The 16,063-nt window shown below is 32.0% G+C and overlaps 2 long non-coding RNA genes and 1 other non-coding gene across 3 annotated transcripts; 2 read left to right on the top strand and 1 right to left on the bottom strand.

Moving 5' to 3' along the window:
• Positions 1-566: 566 nt before the first annotated feature.
• LOC114176850 lies at positions 567-15,900 on the bottom strand. Its single transcript, XR_003603067.1, has 8 exons — positions 15,186-15,900; positions 9,366-9,474; positions 9,175-9,275; positions 2,487-2,570; positions 2,266-2,365; positions 1,626-1,789; positions 1,032-1,542; positions 567-833 (listed from the first exon to the last, which is right to left on the bottom strand). It is a non-coding gene; the product is annotated as an uncharacterized LOC114176850 (long non-coding RNA).
• LOC114176849 lies at positions 4,773-5,410 on the top strand. The gene is made up of 3 exons (XR_003603066.1): positions 4,773-4,883; positions 5,020-5,115; positions 5,388-5,410. It is a non-coding gene; the product is annotated as an uncharacterized LOC114176849 (long non-coding RNA).
• On the top strand, positions 9,948-10,039 carry LOC114180005. The gene has a single exon (XR_003603583.1). It is a non-coding gene; the product is annotated as a small nucleolar RNA snoR113 (small nucleolar RNA).
• Positions 15,901-16,063: the final 163 nt, after the last annotated feature.

The following is a 16,063-nucleotide window of genomic DNA, read 5'->3' as shown; positions in this document are numbered from 1 at the left end:
GTTACTTATTGCAGTTTTGGAACCCCTATTATTTGCAGGGGAAACCCCTGCTAGTTGTAAACAATTTTAAATCCTTTATATTGTATAACAGTCCTGAAAGCCTCTTTTCAATGTCTTTTACTCCTACAATGCAATTCATTATTTATTGATATTTTTACTTATGTTTCAATTTCTAACATTTTGACATTTGTTTATAACTACTAAAATATCCAAGAGTAGTGAAGAAAGTTCAAGAAGAAACTAGGACTTTGGGAGGTAAAAGAGACTTTCTAAATGGAGATGAAGTTGTAAAGTTTCCCTATCTGAAGGTCGTAATGAAAGAGACATAGGCACGAAAGAAGAGGAAGAATTATAGCTAAAATAAAAGGCCTCTTTCATGGCCACCCGCATCCTTCTAGTTCCTTACTCTTACACATAAATATTTGAAGAAAATTACTTTTAACCTTATCAAGTAATATGTTGTTCGACTTACAATGAATGATTTGAGGTTTGCAGTCATAATGAAGATAGCTTAAGCCTTCTGCTAATTATATTTTATTAAGAATTTTAGCAACATCTGTTCTACAAACAATCCCATAAAAATAATATTTGACTTGTGTAGTGTTTATATATGTTAAACAAGTTGATAGTACTAATTGAACTTCATCGGATGTCTATTAGAGTGAATTGCAAAAATAGAATCCTCAAATATTTTTCTTGTTATCATCCTCTGACATGTTATTACTAGAGCTTTATCCATCTGATCCTGCATTTGTATCTTCTGCATCTTCCCTGTTGCTGTCATGTTTCTCATTCTTCATGCACCATGTGTTGTTCTTCATACATCCTTACACCTGATATTGAAACACAAAAAGATTGTTATCAATGTGTTTAAATTCGTACTTGAATTCTTAACAACACTAAGAATAAGAAAATAATACATCATTAATCAATCGAATATTGTTGTTAGTATGACTTTTAAGTAGTTAATGTAAGCATCATTTGTAATTTTGGAAACTAATTTAGCTGGAGAAATCAGAGACAAAACTTACATCTTTCAAAACATGAGCTTTTTTCTTGTGATTCTCTGATTTGTTTTGATTTTATCTTTAACAGGGACATCATCAAGCTTCCTCTTGGCGGGAAAAACAACAGGTTCCATTTGATTGCATTCAAAAATCTCCAATTTGTCACTTGCCAAATCTTGATATAGCTTCACACTATCCTCGGTTGCAATGTTAACAAGCAATGGAGCAAAAGGGGAAAATGTTTCTCATCTAAGGAATATACACATACATTATTTGTCAACATATGAAGACAAATGAAGACAGTGTCATCACCACTACAATCGCTATTGTTACTATAGCTACTTTCCTGAGAAATATACTGTGAAGAATTTGAGTTGTTATGAGCATCTAAAGAATAAAACATGAGCTCATTTTCACCACCTTTAGGAGCAACACATAAATTGGCTTGCTGTGTCACAATGTTCAATTCATCGCCCTTACCAAGCAGAAGAGGAAATTCTTGTGTGAAGTCATGCTCATGATCAAACTTAATGACCTATACACAAAGAGAATATAAATACTAGATAACAACATACTAAAAAAGTTATAACTATATACTAAGTTGTTTTCACCAAGTACCTTGTGGATGGCATCAAGCTCGTATAGTAAAACTTCGTTGATTGCTTTCGTGAACCAACCCATTTAAAGCCTTCCTTCTCTTGAAGTGTAGCACCAATCACACTTTCGCCAAGATTAGCAATCTGAGCAGCTAGTACACATATAATTGCTTCATGTGAACCAACCTGTTTAACAATAAAAACACAGAAGCAAATCAGTAAAAGAATTTCAATTCATAAAGTCATCACCAACTGGTCATAAAAGAATAAATACATACGTAAAGATTCTTCTATACTAACTTTTTAGTAGAGGTGATTTAAATGGGAGTCAATATGTTCCCTAAACTTGTAGAGCCATGATGTTTAGTCGCATGATAAACACGTAAACAATAACATATTAAAAAACAACTGTATTAATTTGAGTCAAGCACTATATGAAACCCTTGATAAAAGGGCACACAATTTGAGTATATTTGACTAGAGGTAGTCATATTAAAAAACAGAGTAAAAGTATTTCATAGCAAGAAGTACTATATCAATTTTAACTATGAATCTAGAAAGAAAAAATCTAACTAGGTTTAGTAATTGTTGGAATTGCAAGATTGAGACTCTACTCTCAGTCTACATGCCCAAATCAAAGTTCAAGTGTTAAAGTTGTTTACCAACATAGTTTTATATACTATCTGAAGTGAAGTCCTCCACAATATTTAGGTTCTGAAGTGAAGTCCTTAGTTGACCAGAGATTGATGCTCGTAATGCCTCCTATAAATCGAGATGCATTAGGCTAAAGAAAATAAAACATAAGTAGTCTAAACGCATATAACCCTAAAAGAATTAGCTAACATATAAGCAACATAATAGATATCATATTTAAGGGAATTACCTTGCAAGTAACATGAGCCAAAACCATTAAGTGTGCTGCATTTAATAAGCGTGTTTGATCAAATTCCATGACATAATCCTGCAACTGATATAGATATTTAATCAACAGTTAAAAAGATATTAACACAATTAAAAAAGGTGACGTTTTAAACCATAACATCTTTTATATATATATATATATATATATCCAAATGGAATTAAATTCTGAATTACAAAATATGAGATTTCAAAAATCAAGCAGTTAGAAGCTACGCATCACACCTTTAAAACAAGCTCTTTTCTAGTTTGTATTGCTATGGAAACACTACTACACTGCACAATACTAGTCAATATGTCTTTGATAGCTCTATCCATGGCAATGGGTAGGGCTGAGCAAAAATAACTGAATTGTAATGTACTTAAATTAACTGTACTATTTTAAACCAAAAATAATTGAATTATTAACAGTAAAATTAAACTGTATTGTTTTGTGGTTAAAGTTAGAAAAATTGTACTGCAAACAGTTAACTGTTCACATCCAGTGCACTGAACTGTGATTTTTTCTTTCTCTTCGATCCCGATCAGTCCACATACACTTCTTTTTTTCTCCACCGAGATTCAACCACGACCAAAACAAATCCTGTCTCCGTCGCCTCGCCGCCGTCGAAGGTTGTGCCGCCGTCGAAGGTTTCGCCGTCGTCGAAGATTGTTGCCGTCGAAGGTGATCTCTTTATATCTTTAGGTTTTCATTTCGCTTCTTCTTTTTTCTCCAATTTGATCATTCTAATCTTTTGGGATGAACCTGCTGTTAGGGATTTCTTCGTCAACAACATGAAACCCAGTTGAGAAAGAAATCAGGGCATAAAAGGTAATCTTCACACTCTCAACTTCTCATCTTTTCCCAATCTGCTAACTCTGGATGTTAGTAACAACAGTTTCAGTGATACCATTCCTCACCAAATTGCTAACTTGTCCAGAGTTTCTGAGTTGATAATGAATACAAATAATTTTAGTGGTCCAATCCCCATTTCCATGACCAAGTTAGCTACCTTGAAGATTCTAAACTTGAAATACAATAGCATTTCTGGCCCTCTTCCCGAAGAGATTGCAGAATTGAAAAACTTAGAGTGTCTGTTATTTCAATCAAATCACCTTTCTAGTACCATTCCTCCAACAATTGGAAGGATGGCCAACCTGGTTGAACTTAATCTGCAACTCAACTCTATCAATGGTACAAATCCACCCTTCAATTAGAAACTTGACAAATTTAAAATTCCTCAGGCTCCAACAAAATAGTCTCTCTGGCCCCATTCCACACTGCATAGGAGAAATGACCAATTTGCATGTTCTTAAACTCGATCAAAATAGTCTTACAGGACAAATTCCTTCCAATTGGAAACTTGACAAAGATGGTTAATCTGTCCCTGGCCCGTAACATGCTTTATGGACCAATTCCTCCCTCCTTTGGAAACTTGACACATGCCTTTCCAAAAATTTCACCTGATATTTTTTTTAAGCATAAGTCTTTTAGCTTTGAAAGCCTTATACGTTCAGGTTGAGCTCATGAAATTCAAAAATGTGCAGAAAAGGTAAATCAAAAGACATGAAAGCATGGTGTAGTTTAGACCACTTTTAATGTTAGGAATGTTCTGTTTTCTTTTTTCTGAAGTGAATAAGCGAGCACAAGATATTGAATTGAAGTCTTTTATTTACAATAATTTGTTCTCTTTTTCTGTTGAGTGAATATAACCTTTTTTTACTCCATTTATCTGAATAACATTTTATTGGACATAGCACAATATTTCTTAAAAGTCATTTTCAATTACAGACGGTTAGGTATCACCATTAAGAAATTTAGGAACGTTTATTTCATATTGATCTACACCAATATACCAAATTTTCTCCGCTATATCTCAGGATGCATGTACCATAGTGACCTGAAAAATGTGTTAGTTGGGAAAATCTTTGTGATGTCTTAGAAATTGGTGAGAGTGAAAAGGGAAAGGCCAATATGTCTTTCCATTTTACCTATTTAATGAAGAAGCGAATGAAGATATTGATGTTTGAATAATATTGATGAAAATACTACTATACTTCCCGTGCTCCCTTTTATCATCTTGGTTGATGATCAAATTGATTGAAAACTTCTCCCGTTAATGTTTGTACCATGTACTTTATATTTTCCAAGTGTACCTAGTTTAGCTATAATCATGAAAGCAGATAGCTAATAAATCTCTCTTCTGTCAGGTCCTATCAAGACCGTTGCTAGCCCTTTCAATTGCAATATTGTTTTCTGATCAGTCAATTGCAATGTTGTTATCTGATAAATCAAATGTAGTGATAGAAAGTCAGATTGTAGTTCAGAAGACGCAGCAGTATACTCTGAATTATCTCCTTTACAGGTTGATTTGAATATAAGGTATATGAAAACTATCTACTGAATATAGTACTACTAGATTTTCCTTCAGGAGAAACTTGAGATTAATTGTGGGTTTTTTACGATCTTGATAACTTTTCTCTACGTTTAAGCTTCCTCAATTTCTTGCATTTTGCAGCCAGCGTTTGATAAATCCTAATAATTTAGAATCTGAGAAGTGGTTGACTCAACTCAATCAAGAGCTTGAAAATCAAGGACTTAGTTTACCTGAAAGGTATTTTATGGTTCCTGTGCATTAATAATTTATTCAGAATTGCCTTTGTCTCTTCATGGAGTTGGATTGCTGAGATTTTGAGTAAAATTTGAATTTATCACATCACCTACTGAATTTTGAACTCATTTTTATATTAAAATATTTTTCAAATCCTAAGCTGGTACAAAAATCAGAGTCAGGTACTTCCGATTCAGATAGCAATAGCATATCCACTGCCATATTTATTTGTTCTCCTGTTACAACAGACCGTGATTTAGTGGGTGTTTATGCAGAATCAATGATGACGAGCTTAGGAAATTTTATGCAGCTTCTAATAATAATTTTTCTAGCTTTCTTACTTCAACAGTCCTATTTATTTAGGTCTCCCATTTAAACTAACCAACTACTATTTCTAACTGCCATAACTAATCCCCAAATACTCTATACTTAACAACACCACCCCTCCTAAAATCAACCTTGTCCTCATCATGGTTGAGACTGTGCAAGATGGATCCCCCCAATAGTTTTTCTAAATGTCATCTTCAACTAGATATTGTGGTAACATGATGCATGTTGGTTGAAATTGAACACTGTTAAGACCACGACGGTCTAAAATGTAACGATTATACTCCAACCTATTCTAGCTTGCTTTTACGTGAATTTAGACCATACAAAAGTTAAATGGTTAAAGAAAAAATACTATAAATATTATGGCTGCTAACTCACATGCTATCTGTTCTTGATGTTATTCTTTTATATTGAATTTGCAGAGTCTTTTACTTGTCAATAGCAGAGGTAACATAACTAGGAAATTCTGCAGAAGTCAAAATAGTACTATTTTTGTATTTTTCCATTACCTGATATAAACTTTGAAGGCCTTGTGTACGTGATTGAACAGTGATGTTTTTAGTTGAATAAAATCATTTTATCAATGTAATTAGTGCAAGTACGTTTTTTTTCTAATGAATAATTCATTATAAACAATTCAAACATATATCAATTTATTGTTCTTTTTTTTTTACTGATATAAATATGTAATCAGGTTGGAGAAGATGAATCAGATGGATTTTACATTGCCAGAAATTGTCGAAACTCTCACACCAGCTACTTATGGGATTGATCCTTTACCTCCTTGTATGGCTACATCATCAACTGAGCATAGTAAAGGTCGATCAGATGTGTGGGGGCATTTTACCAAACAAGATCCTTATTCTGAGAAGAAGGCTAAGTGCAATTATTGTGGTGATTTGATTAAATATTTGGCTGGAACAAGTGGGATGAGGAATCATTTGATAAGATGCAAGGAAAATCCTAATAGAGAAGCATTCAAAAGGAAAAAATTGTCATCATCAACTACAGAAGGGGCTAGTGTTGGCCCTTCACCAACAATTTCTAAGTTTGACCAAAATGCATCTCGAATGAAGTTGGTGAAGATGTTTGTGAAGTTCGAGCTTCCTTTTTGATTTGTGGAAGATGAAGACTTCCGTGACTTTGTACGATCCTTGCAGCCACGGTTTGAGGTCCCATCCCGCACTACATTGAGGCGTGAAATGTGGGAACTCTATGAAGAGGAAAAAGCAAAGTTAAAAATTGTTCTATCAAAGCAGTGTGGGAGGGTTTGCTTAACTACAAACACATGGACTTCAATCCAAAACCTAAACTACATGAGTTTAACAGCTCACTTTATTGATGAAGATTGGAAGCTTCATAAGAAAATTTTGAATTTTTCTCAAACAACAGGTCATTCAGGGGAGCTCATTGCTAAACATGTTGAGGCTTGTTTGAATAATTGGGAGTTGAAGCGAGTCCTTAGTGTCACTGTGGATAATGCTACAGCAAATGATGTTAGGGTCCAATACCTCAAAAGAAGGATGTTATCATGGAATTGTCTTGTCTTAAAGGGAGAATAAGTTCATATGCGTTGTTGCGCACATATATTAAGTTTGATTGTGAAGGATGGGTTAAAAGAGATAAAAGATTCAATTTCAAAAATTCGAAGCGCAGTTAAATATGTCAAATCTTCTCCAACTCGATTTGCTAGATTCAAGGCCTCTGTTGAACAATAGGGAATTTCTTATAGAGGTCTTGTTTGCCTTGATGTTGAAACCAGATGGAATTCAACTTATCTAATGTTAAAGGCAAGCTTGAAGTACAAAGATGCCTTTGTCTTGTTAGATATGCAAGATAAGAAATTTGGTGCTGAAATGGCCAAAAGTAGTGATGTGCCACTAGAAAAGGATTGAGAATATGTGAGGTATGTTCTACCATTCTTAAAGATGTTTTATGACTCTACCATGCGGATTTCTGGTTCTTCTTATGTCACTAGTCATATGTATATGAAGGAAGTGTTTGGAATTGGTAAAAAGATTCGACAATATTCTGAGAGTAGTGATGTGGGCATAAGATTGATGGCAATGAGGATGAAAGGTAAGTATTACAAATATTGGGGAAATCCCAATGGAATTAATATCTTATTATTGATTGCTGGTGTGCTTGACCCAAGGAGTAAGTTGGATTTTGTTAATTACTTCATTGATTATATATTTGAACCTAGCATAGCCAGTGAATTGAAATCAACATTATTGTCATCTTTAAAAACACCTTATGATCAATATCAAGGGGTTGAGGAGGGTTCTCAAAATAGCCAACAAGAATCCCAACTAGATGATGAAGATGAAGATAATGATCCTCAAGGCATGAGTTTCTACCTAAGAGCTACAGGACGTAGATTTGATTATATATCAGAGCTTGATAAATATTTGAGAGAGGATCCTGAACCTTATACAAAGTCAGTTGAGCTTGATGTTTTACATTGGTGGAAGGTCAACTCAACTAGATTTCCTATCCTTGCAAACATGGCTCAAGAGGTGTTAATTATTCTCATCTCTACCGTAGCATCAGAGTGTGCATTCAGTACAGAGGAAGGGTGGTTAATCCTTATCGTAGTTGCCTAACGCCTAAAATAGTGGAAGTACTTGTTTGCACACAAAATTGGTTAAGAGGAACACCTTTCTCTATACTTTTCAATGAGGATCCTAAAGAGCTTGATGAATTTGAACAAGGTGAGTTTATATGAAAACTTTATATACTTTTTAGTTGATACTTTATATCAAAGCCTAAAATATATACTTTTTTTTGTAGATATAACTTCTGAAGACGAAGTGGGACCTTCAAGTGCAATTAATTTAGATGACTGAAGATGTATTAAGATGTATTAACATTTTGATGTTATTTATGAGAGAACCTACTGGAGAACCTATGTATTAAGATGTATAAATATTTTGATTTTGGTGTATTGAAGTATGAGACATATTTCAAGTATTATTTCCTAAGCACTTTCAAATTATAAACTTTATATTATTATTGTGTATTACAATCATATGTAATTAGTGCAATTCGGTTCAAAATAATGTAATTCAGTTCAAAATCAATGCAATTCAGTTCAAAAATAGTACAATTCGGTTCAAAAATAGTGAAATTTATTCAAAATCAGTGTCATTCGATTCAAAAACGGTTCAAAATTAGTGTAGTTAAGTTAAAAATTAGTGCAATTCAATTCAAGAATAGTGCAGTTCAGTAAAAAATTGTGCAGTTCAGTTAAAATATAGTGCAGTTCAGTTCTGATATAGTGTAGTTCAGTTTATAACAGTTCAGTACAGTTCATATTATAGTGCAGTGCAGTTCAATACAGTGCAGTTCAGTCCAGTTTATTTTTCAGAAAAACAGTTCAGTTCAGTTCGTCTGAACTGTTTTTTAGTTCAGTGTAGTTTTTGGTAGTTCAGTACAATTATTTTTGCCCAGCCCTAGCAATGGGTACCACTTTGTAATAAAAAATAGTATTCAAGTCGTGCATAAATTCAAACAAGAAGAAAATAGCAATATCACCATACCTCCTCTGAAAACGCATTTGCAAACCAAAACCACTATGCTTTAGATTAATAATAACATGTATCCCAATATTAGGTATTTGTGGTTGCATCTGTAACCACAAGAAGCAACAACTGGCGATGCTTAAAAATAACCTGATATTAATCTATAAATAGTCCATCAAAGAAGGGAAACAAAATTTTGGTTCCAAACCTGGCTAAGAGAAAACGGTGTTGGGGCAAAAGTTGCTTGAGCATAGGGAAGTTGATCAAACAATCCCAAAGGTGTTACTTTTTCATCTTCCATTAATGCACCTGAGGACATATGAAGAGGACTAGCATAAAATCCACCCAAAAATATTTAAAGAAATAGTTAGAAATCAATTGACCATAAGACTGACGCACCTAAAGAAATCACAAATAGACCATGTACACACAACTATTCACTTGTTGTAATAGCTTTAGGTTAGGTCAAGTAGCAAACCTTCGGAGCAACTACGAACACGTGAATCAACTGTGAAGCAACACAAACCATCAAACCCACAATGCAGAACAAATTTGGATGAAAGAGGAAAAGTTAGGAATTAACATGAAACTGAAAATAAAAAATCGAAAGTCATTACCAATTTGAAGTTGCAATTCACCGACGAAGATTCGAAAAAAGAAATCCACAAAAATTGGAAGGTTTGATTTAGACAGGGCAAACGAAAGATCTTTCATTGAGGTTGAAAGAGGGCGAACGAAAGTTTTTTGAAGTGAGATTAGATAAAGAGGAAGTATTGTGAACTGCTAGATTATGCAAGCAGAAAATAGGTCACACGAGCAAAAGTTTGCTTTAGGGATATGGGACTCAAACCTTTTAGTGAATCAGAAGATCAAATATATTGACATTTTTATCAAAATCGGCTTTGCAGAGTTAAAACGGAACAGGTAAACCCTAAATTTCTTCATCTTACCCTACAAAGTTTTGATCTTACCGAGTTTAACTGGCAATGATGATTAAAAGGCCGGACTTACGGCTGCCATTTACTTCCTTGATAGTAGATTGATGAACTTATGGTTTAGATTTTCTGAGCCAGTACTCCATTTTTTGTTTTCATTTTCATTTCATTTTTAAAACAATGTTGAAGGGGAATGAGGGAAAGATATAAGAGGAGAGGAGAGTTTGAAGCTTGATAGAAAATAAAATTTTCAATTTTTGTTTTTTTTTTAAGTTAACTTTTCCATTCTTACCACTTGTGCTTTTCCGTATTTTGGATGAATAATCTTACTCTCTTACTCTCAAGCGTGTTCTTTACTTTAGGTTTCATGTCTCTTTCCAGTTATTATTAATATGTAATATTTGCTACTGTATATTTATCCTATTTAAAAAAACTTGAACTTGTGCAACTCTCAAGCGTGTTCTTTACTTTAGGTTTCATGTCTCTTTCCAGTTATTATTAATATGTAATATTTGCTACTGTATATTTATCCTATTTAAAAAAACTTGAACTTGTACATATTATTGTTGTGTCGACAAAAACATATCATTGTGAACGTACATTTTTGCTGAAACACATCCCTTGTTCTCCGATAATTTCTAATTGTATTAACTTTTTGCGTTTTCTCTATGTTTGGTTTTGTTTTCTAGTCTTGTCTTTGGTTTTATATATGTTTCTAATGATAATCACTAGAAATTAGAAAAAGTGAAAGAAAAATCTTTTTGAGTATATATGACTACAAATCAGAGTAATAAAAGCAATAACCAGTGTAGTGTTGTGCTTAAATTCTTGTGTAATACTCAAGCAAATTCGATTGGAAAAACAGCGTAGCTCTCCGATCAATATATACAATACATCAAATCGTATATTTATTGGAGAGCTACATATATGTATGTTCACAGCTATGCTGAAATCGTGATGTGTTTTTGTCGACACAGCAATAAAAGCACAAGCGGTAAGAATGAAAAAATTAACTTTAACAAAAAATTGAAAATTTTATTTTTCTAGTTTCAAACTCCTCTTCTCTTATGTCTTTTTTTATTTCCCCGTTCCAACATTGTTTTAATAATGAAATGAAAATAAAAACAAAAAATGGAGTGTTGGTTCTGAAAACCCTAAACCATAAGTTCATCTATACCAAAGAAGTAAATGACAGCCATAAATCCGACATTTCAATCATCATTGACAATTAATAAATCAGTAAGATTCAAACTTTGTAAAATAAAAGGAAGAAATTTAGAATTTAAGATTTACCTGTTCCATTATAACTTTTGCAAATTCGATTAAATTCTTGTGTAATACTCAAGCAAATTCGATTGGAAAAACAGCGTAGCTCTCCGATCAATATATACAATACATCAAATCGTATATTTATTGGAGAGCTACATATATGTATGTTCACAGCTATGCTGAAATCGTGATGTGTTTTTGTCGACACAGCAATAAAAGCACAAGCGGTAAGAATGAAAAAATTAACTTTAACAAAAAATTGAAAATTTTATTTTTCTAGTTTCAAACTCCTCTTCTCTTATGTCTTTTTTTATTTCCCCGTTCCAACATTGTTTTAATAATGAAATGAAAATAAAAACAAAAAATGGAGTGTTGGTTCTGAAAATCCTAAACCATAAGTTCATCTATACCAAAGAAGTAAATGACAGCCATAAATCCGACATTTTAATCATCATTGACAATTACTAAATCAGTAAGATTCAAACTTTGTAAAATAAAAGGAAGAAATTTAGAATTTAAGATTTACCTGTTCCATTATAACTTCTGCAAATTCCATTAAATTCTTGTGTAATACTCAAGCAAATTCGATTGGAAAAATAGCGTAGCTCTCCGATCAATATATACAATACATCAAATCGTATATTTATTGGAGAGCTACATATATGTATGTTCACAGCTATGCTGAAATCGTGATGTGTTTTTGTCGACACAGCAATAAAAGCACAAGCGGTAAGAATGAAAAAATTAACTTTAACAAAAAATTGAAAATTTTATTTTTCTAGTTTCAAACTCCTCTTCTCTTATGTCTTTTTTTATTTCCCCGTTCCAACATTGTTTTAATAATGAAATGAAAATAAAAACAAAAAATGGAGTGTTGGTTCTGAAAACCCTAAACCATAAGTTCATCTATACCAAAGAAGTAAATGACAGCCATAAATCCGACATTTCAATCATCATTGACAATTAATAAATCAGTAAGATTCAAACTTTGTAAAATAAAAGGAAGAAATTTAGAATTTAAGATTTACCTGTTCCATTATAACTTTTGCAAATTCGATTAAATTCTTGTGTAATACTCAAGCAAATTCGATTGGAAAAACAGCGTAGCTCTCCGATCAATATATACAATACATCAAATCGTATATTTATTGGAGAGCTACATATATGTATGTTCACAGCTATGCTGAAATCGTGATGTGTTTTTGTCGACACAGCAATAAAAGCACAAGCGGTAAGAATGAAAAAATTAACTTTAACAAAAAATTGAAAATTTTATTTTTCTAGTTTCAAACTCCTCTTCTCTTATGTCTTTTTTTATTTCCCCGTTCCAACATTGTTTTAATAATGAAATGAAAATAAAAACAAAAAATGGAGTGTTGGTTCTGAAAACCCTAAACCATAAGTTCATCTATACCAAAGAAGTAAATGACAGCCATAAATCCGACATTTCAATCATCATTGACAATTAATAAATCAGTAAGATTCAAACTTTGTAAAATAAAAGGAAGAAATTTAGAATTTAAGATTTACCTGTTCCATTATAACTTTTGCAAATTCGATTAAATTCTTGTGTAATACTCAAGCAAATTCGATTGGAAAAACAGCGTAGCTCTCCGATCAATATATACAATACATCAAATCGTATATTTATTGGAGAGCTACATATATGTATGTTCACAGCTATGCTGAAATCGTGATGTGTTTTTGTCGACACAGCAATAAAAGCACAAGCGGTAAGAATGAAAAAATTAACTTTAACAAAAAATTGAAAATTTTATTTTTCTAGTTTCAAACTCCTCTTCTCTTATGTCTTTTTTTATTTCCCCGTTCCAACATTGTTTTAATAATGAAATGAAAATAAAAACAAAAAATGGAGTGTTGGTTCTGAAAATCCTAAACCATAAGTTCATCTATACCAAAGAAGTAAATGACAGCCATAAATCCGACATTTTAATCATCATTGACAATTACTAAATCAGTAAGATTCAAACTTTGTAAAATAAAAGGAAGAAATTTAGAATTTAAGATTTACCTGTTCCATTATAACTTCTGCAAATTCCATTAAATTCTTGTGTAATACTCAAGCAAATTCGATTGGAAAAATAGCGTAGCTCTCCGATCAATATATACAATACATCAAATCGTATATTTATTGGAGAGCTACATATATGTATGTTCACAGCTATGCTGAAATCGTGATGTGTTTTTATCGACACAGCAATAAAAGCACAAGCGGTAAGAATGAAAAAATTAACTTTAACAAAAAATTGAAAATTTTATTTTTCTAGTTTCAAACTCCTCTTCTCTTATGTCTTTTTTTATTTCCCCGTTCCAACATTGTTTTAATAATGAAATGAAAATAAAAACAAAAAATGGAGTGTTGGTTCTGAAAACCCTAAACCATAAGTTCATCTATACCAAAGAAGTAAATGACAGCCATAAATCCGACATTTCAATCATCATTGACAATTAATAAATCAGTAAGATTCAAACTTTGTAAAATAAAAGGAAGAAATTTAGAATTTAAGATTTACCTGTTCCATTATAACTTTTGCAAATTCGATTAAATTCTTGTGTAATACTCAAGCAAATTCGATTGGAAAAACAGCGTAGCTCTCCGATCAATATATACAATACATCAAATCGTATATTTATTGGAGAGCTACATATATGTATGTTCACAGCTATGCTGAAATCGTGATGTGTTTTTGTCGACACAGCAATAAAAGCACAAGCGGTAAGAATGAAAAAATTAACTTTAACAAAAAATTGAAAATTTTATTTTTCTAGTTTCAAACTCCTCTTCTCTTATGTCTTTTTTTATTTTCCCGTTCCAACATTGTTTTAATAATGAAATGAAAATAAAAACAAAAAATGGAGTGTTGGTTCTGAAAACCCTAAACCATAAGTTCATCTATACCAAAGAAGTAAATGACAGCCATAAATCCGACATTTTAATCATCATTGACAATTAATAAATAAGTAAGATTCAAACTTTGTAAAATAAAAGGAAGAAATTTAGAATTTAAGATTTACCAGTTCCATTATAACTTTTGCAAATTCGATTAAATTCTTGTGTAATACTCAAGCAAATTCGATTGGAAAAACAGCGTAGCTCTCCGATCAATATATACAATACATCAAATCGTATATTTATTGGAGAGCTACATATATGTATGTTCACAGCTATGCTGAAATCGTGATATGTTTTTGTCGACACAGCAATAAAAGCACAAGCGGTAAGAATGAAAAAATTAACTTTAACAAAAAATTGAAAATTTTATTTTTCTAGTTTCAAACTCCTCTTCTCTTATGTCTTTTTTTATTTCCCCGTTCCAACATTGTTTTAATAATGAAATGAAAATAAAAACAAAAAATGCCATAAGTTCATCTATACCAAAGAAGTAAATGACAGCCATAAATCCGACATTTTAATCATCATTGACAATTAATAAATCAGTAAGATTCAAACTTTGTAAAATAAAAGGAAGAAATTTAGAATTTAAGATTTACCTGTTCCATTATAACTTTTGCAAATTCGATTAAATTCTTGTGTAATACTCAAGCAAATTCGATTGGAAAAACAGCGTAGCTCTCCGATCAATATATACAATACATCAAATCGTATATTTATTGGAGAGCTACATATATGTATGTTCACAGCTATGCTGAAATCGTGATGTGTTTTTGTCGACACAGCAATAAAAGCACAAGCGGTAAGAATGAAAAAATTAACTTTAACAAAAAATTGAAAATTTTATTTTTCTAGTTTCAAACTCCTCTTCTCTTATGTCTTTTTTTATTTTCCCGTTCCAACATTGTTTTAATAATGAAATGAAAATAAAAACAAAAAATGGAGTGTTGGTTCTGAAAACCCTAAACCATAAGTTCATCTATACCAAAGAAGTAAATGACAGCCATAAATCCGACATTTTAATCATCATTGACAATTAATAAATAAGTAAGATTCAAACTTTATAAAATAAAAGGAAGAAATTTAGAATTTAAGATTTACCTGTTCCATTATAACTTTTGCAAAGCTGATTTTGGTAAAAAATGTCAATCTCTGATCTTCTGCTTCACAGATCTAAAAGATCGATCTCGTAACGACAAGAACGTGAAATTATCCCCATCTCACTCTCTGTTAGGGTTTGAGTTCCAAATCCCTAAAGCAAACTCATTTATATAATTTCCATCCAAGCTTATTTTATTATATTACTAGATCTCACTCTCACAATACAACCGAGTACTAGGTTTCAGAAAATAGCCAGTCGGACAACAAAAGCGACGTCGTCACACGGTTGCAATGGATCGGATCAGCCGAATCTTCCTAGAAACACATTGAAAGAAAAAAGTTTTTCAGATTCTGTAAGCGGGAAATAAACGCATGAAATTGAAAATGGAAATAGAAAATTATAAAAAAAATAAAACAAAAAACGAAAAGCTAAGGAGGATCGATCTGAAGAGATAAATGAACATGCAAAAGTTGGTTATTAATATTAATTTTTTTTTGTTTATGAACAAGTTGAAGGAGGTGACCCTAAACCGATTAATGGAAGAGAAAGATGGTTGTTGGCGTTGTTTTGTTGGAATATCTGACACTGGTTTGAGAAAAATAAAAATAAAATGATTAGAAAGAAAAAGACGAAGAAGGTGAAGAAGGGATCTGAGAGAGGAAGAGTGTGAGAGTGGTATATATTGTACAGTGATGATGGGTAACCGTGCCTGCTTTCAACGTATTTAAATATGACCATTACTTTTCATTTTCTCATTCTGTAACAGACTAATAATGTTGTGTTACCATTTTTCCCTTGTGTGGAATTGGTTTGGTCAGGAACGTTTGAGTAAGAATATAACTTATTTGAGTATATTATTTATTGCTTATTTATTATA

Source organism: Vigna unguiculata, chromosome 3, assembly GCF_004118075.2.
Source record: "Vigna unguiculata cultivar IT97K-499-35 chromosome 3, ASM411807v1, whole genome shotgun sequence".
NCBI lineage: Eukaryota > Viridiplantae > Streptophyta > Magnoliopsida > Fabales > Fabaceae > Vigna > Vigna unguiculata.
This window is presented reverse-complemented; position numbering and strand designations above follow the sequence as displayed.